This window comes from Otolemur garnettii, unplaced genomic scaffold (assembly GCF_000181295.1).
Source record: "Otolemur garnettii isolate 467f Iridium unplaced genomic scaffold, OtoGar3 scaffold00041, whole genome shotgun sequence".
Classification (NCBI taxonomy): Eukaryota; Metazoa; Chordata; class Mammalia; order Primates; family Galagidae; genus Otolemur; species Otolemur garnettii.
Window position 1 is genome coordinate 14,216,662 of NW_003852436.1, and position 5,266 is coordinate 14,221,927.

Genomic DNA, 5,266 nt, shown 5'->3' on the forward strand with positions numbered 1-5,266 from the left:
TGTTTCAGAATACTTCTTCAGCTAATCTAGATAAAAATCATAAAACAATCAAGACTACAATGTTATTGTTATTGAATGCATAAGGAATAATCATATATTGTTACACAGAAAAGTTTAAGCATTTTACTTTGGAAGTTTTTCAGGATTTTCTTAGAGCACTTTTGTCATCTAAAACTCCCTAATGCAGAATTTTTTTCCACGGAATCATTCTTTTGTCTGGATAATTCTCTATGTTACACTTCCAATTTATTCAGTGAATGTTTTTCCTTATGAATGTGTCCATTAAATTTCTCATCTGCCATACAGGATAAGATTTCATTTGCTCTGAAGTCATGTGCTGATAGAGTATCATTTTAATTTATGTTATAATAGCATCCAGTTAAATAAGACAACATCAGTCCATTCCACAATAATAGTTTTTTATTGCTAGTGATACAGTGGTTTCTCTTAAAGGAGAGGTCCTACACTCATGAACTCATTCATCAAATTTATTCACTGATTCCTTCTCTGCATACAAACTTGGCTTTGTAACTTAGCTCTACTAGGCTTAGTGGAACACTACTATACTTTAATCTATTCATTAAAATGTCAAATATTTATTACCTACTATGTGTCAGGCATTGGTCTTTTAAAACCAATAAAACATAAACCAGGCTATTGTGAAGCCACTGGACGCTTCTAGTGGAAGAAGAGGCAGAAACTTAAAAGAATAATCATAACATGGGATGCTATTTGCAGCAACTGAGGCACATAAAATTTATCTATTTATTCAAGGCGTCTTCCAACCAAAAACTGAAGTGGCCTACAAGTGGCTTGCAAAAATACATATATTATGAAAGGAAATAAATAAATTAGGGAACTAGGACTAAATACAAATATGAATGACTGGTAAATAAATAGCAAAGCCAACAATAAGAGTACCACAGCTTACCATGTACTGCTGCTGGAGGTACCAAAGGACACAGCATTTACAAAGGAAAATTTTGTAGTACTTAACAAAATATAAATATGACCAAAATTATGTATTATGTAGAGTAATACATACTTTAGCCCAGTAGTCCCACTTCTAAAAATTTTAACTTACAGCTATATTTCACAAATAAAAGCAACACATGGCTAGGTTTATTTATTGTACACTATTTCTAATAGCAAAAGAAATAACCCAAAAGTCCATCAGTGAAGTCTAGTTAAATCACAAATAGCACTTCTGCTCAGTGGAAAACCTTTCTACTGTAAAACAGAATGAGAAAAGGCTCTGTGTCCTGAAATGGAAAAATCTCCAGGTTCCAATTTAGGGAAAGAAAGCAAGATGTAAAAGAACACAGAGACACACACATACACCTCTTCATCAAAGAAAAGAGGAAGAGAAATAATAATAATTATATGTCATATATGTGTGTGTGTATCCAATTTTCCCAGCATCATTTATTGAAGGAACTATCTTTTATCCATTGGATATTCTTTTCATCCTTAACCACATATGCTTGGGTTTGTTTCTAGGCCTTCTGTTCTGTTCCACTAGGCTATTGGTTTGTTTTTACTACAGTATTATAATGTTTGATTTTGGTAGCTTTGTAATATGTTTTGAAATCATGAAGTGTGATACCTCCAACTTTGTTCTTCCTGCTCAAAACCACTTTGGTTATTGTGGTTTCAAGCACATTTTAGATTTTTAGATTTTTTTTCTCCATTTCTGTACAAAATATGCCACTGGAATTTTTTTCCAGATTAAAAATGAGGGTTCATATGATTAGGTTACATAGTTTGTTTTTGTAAGGTTAAAGTCTGAGTTGTAGTTGTGTCCTTCTTTCATGAAGTGTGCCCTCTACCTGTGCAATGTATCCATTGGGTGGGAACTTACCCAACTCCTTTCCCCCTCCTCCCTACTTGAACTTAATCAAGTTTTTCTCTCATCTGAACACATAGTTGTTAATCTACTAGTTTCAATTTAGCACTGAGTACATGTACTGCTTGTTTTTCTATTCTGGGGATACTTTGCTTAGAAGAATGTTCTCCAAATCCATCATCAAGGTTGTTACAAAAGATAGAAAATCTTGGTCGGAGCCTGTGGCTCAAAGAAGTAGGGCACCAGCCCCATATACCAAGGTGGTGGGTTCAAACCTGGCCCTGGCCAAAAAAATTTTTAAAAAAAACTGCAAAAAAAAAAAAAAAGATAGAAAATCTCTATCTTTGTATGACTGTATAGTATTCCATACACCACAAATTATTAATCCATTCATGTGTTGAATGGCATTTGGTTTGTTTCCACATCTCTGTGATTGTGAATTGTGCTACTGTAAAGATCTGAGTGGAAATGCTCTCATGGTAAAATGTCCTTTTTTCTTTTGTCATGCCTTAGATTCAAATATTTTATCCACAAAAAGTCAATTTTTGTAAGTGGTGTGTGGGCCAAATTTCAGTCTTTTCCATGTGGTTTACCAGTTCTCCCAGCACCATTTATTGCACATGGATTCTTTTCCCTATTGTATGTTTTTGTTTGCTTTTTCAAAAATCAGATGGCTATATGAGGTTGGTTTTATCTCTAGACTCTCTATTCTGTTCCATAGATCTATGTCTATTTTATGCCATTACCATGCTATTTTGATCACTATAGACTCATAGTATAACTTGAAGTCTGATAAAGTGATGCCATCAGATTTGTTATTATTCTATAGAATTGTGTTGGCTATTCAGGGTTTTTTCTGGTTCCATATGAAACATAGAAATATTTTTTCATGATCTTCAAAGTATGACATTGAAATTTTAATGAGGATTGTATTAAATCAGTAGATTGCCCAAGAACATTGATTCTTTCAAGCCATGAGCATGATACATTCCTCTATCTGGTAACATCCTCTGCTATTTCTTTTCTCAGGGTATCATAGTTCTCTCTGTAGATATCGTTCACATCCTTTAAAAAAATATTCCAAGGTATTTCATTTTCTTTGATGCTACTGTGAAGAATGTTATACCTTTGATTTGATTCTTGACTTGACTATTGTTGGCATATACAAGGACTACTGGTTTGTGGACACTGATTTTATATCCTGAGACATCGCTGTATGCCTTGAGAACTTCCAAGAGTCTCATGATTGAGTCCTTGGGGTTTTCTATGTATGAGATTCTATGTATGTATAAAGAGTGGTAGTTTGATCTTCTCTTGGATGCCTTTGAGATCCTTCTCTTGTCTAATTGCATTGGCTGGGACTTCTACCACTATGTTGAACAGTAGCAGCAATAATGGATGTCCTTGTCTGGTTCCAATTCTCAGCAGGAATGCTTTCAGTTTTTCTCCATTCAATATGATATTGGCTGCAGGTCTGTCATAGATAGCTTCTATCAATTTAAGGAATGTCCCATCTATGCCAATTTTCTTAAGTGTTCTTATCAGAAAAGGATATTGAATTTCTTGTATCTATTGAGAGGATCACATAGACTTTGTTTTTACTTATGTTTATGTGGTTAATTATGTTTATAGATTTGCATATGTTGAACCAACCTTGCATTCCTGGGATGAAGCTCCCCTGGTCATGATAAATTATTTTTTTTTATATGTAGCTGAATTTTGTTTGCTTAGATTTTACTGAATAATGTTCCATCAATACTCATTAACATAGCTGGGCACAGTGGCAGGCACCTGTTGTCCCAATTACTTGGGAGGCTAAGGCAAGAGGTTCACTTAAGCCCTAGAGTTTGAGGGTGCTGTGAGCTATGATGCCGGAGCACTCTACAGGGGCAACAGAGTGAGACTGTCTCAAAAAAATAAAATTACTAATACTAGTCTGTAGTTTTCTTTCTTTCTTCTTTTATTTTTAAATTGTTGTGTCCTTTCCTGGCGTTGCTTCATAGAAGGGGTGAGGAGGGTTCTTTCCTTCCCAGAGTTTTAGAATACATTCTTAACATAGGTTCAAGCTCTTCTCTGAAAGTTTGGTAAAATTCAGATGTGAAACTGTCTGGTCCAAGACGTTTTTTGTTGAAAGTTTTTTTATTGTTGCTCTAATTTCAGGGGTTGATATTGATCTATTCCAGAGTTGTATTTCTTCCTGATTAAGTCTAGGGAGGTAGTGTGATTCCAGGAATTTGTCCATTTCCTCTATTTTTTCAAATTTTTGGGTGCAGAGATGTTCAGAGTATTCAGTGATGACATTTTATATTTCTGTGGCATTTGTTGTTAATTCCCCTTTTTTATTTCTGATCAAGCTTATTTAGACATTTTAATTTCATGTTTCTAGTCAATCTGGTCCAGTGTTTATTTATTTTATTTATTTTTCCAAAGAACCAATATTTGTTGTGTAAATTTTCTAAATGGTTCTTATCCCATTTAGTTCTCATCTACCTTTGCTGATTTCTTTTCTTCTGTTAGGCTTAGGTTGGATTCCTTTTCCTTTTCCAGTTCTTTGAGATGATTCATTAGGCTGTTGATTTGCACTCTTTTTGACTTCTGGATGTGGGCATTTGATGCAATGAATTTTCCTCTTCGGACTGTCTTTGCAGTATCCCATAGCTTGTGGCCTCATTATCATTTTGTTCAAGGATAGAACACAATGGAGTAAAAGTAGAACTCAATTTCAACACAAACACTCATTCCCATACAAAGTCACGGAAACTAAACAACCTACTGCTGAACAATAGCTGGGTCAAGAAGGAGATAAAGAAGCCATTGGGATTTTGATAATAATTTCATTAGAAGTAAAGATCGCTTTGGGAAGTATAGACATTTTAACAATACTAATTCTTCCAATCTCTAAACATAGAATGTCTTCTAAAGGAATGAGAAAAAAAGGAAGGAACAAAAGGAAGGAAATGATAACTATGTAAGGTGATAAATATGTTAATTAGCTTAATTGTGATGATCATTTCACAGCATATACATATATCAAAACATCAAGTTGTACACCTTAAATATATACAACTTTTATTTTCCAATTATACCTCAAAAAAGCTAGAAAAACAATGCATATGTTTATATTTGCTTTTACATATATAAAGAAATACTGGAAAAACACAAGAAACTACTTTGTGGGTGGTGCCTGTGGCTCAAAAGGGTAGAGTGCTGGCCCCATATGCCGGAGGTGGTGGGTTCAAACCCAGGCCCAGCCAAAAAAAAAAAAAACAAAAACAAAAAAGAAAACCAGTCACTAAAAAAGTACATTCACTCATTCACTTAAAACTCAACAATAAGAATACAAATAATCCAATTAAAAAAATGGGAAAAAGCTCTGAACAGACACATCACTAAAAGAGATATATAGATGGCAAATACGTA

The 5,266-nt window shown here is 34.1% G+C and overlaps 1 protein-coding gene across 1 annotated transcript in view; it reads right to left on the reverse strand.

Annotated features, from left to right (window-relative positions):
* Nucleotides 1-5,266, reverse strand: part of DCHS2 (dachsous cadherin-related 2) — a 239,355-nt gene that overhangs the window by 207,707 nt on the left and 26,382 nt on the right. The gene's annotated exons all lie outside the window — the stretch shown is intronic.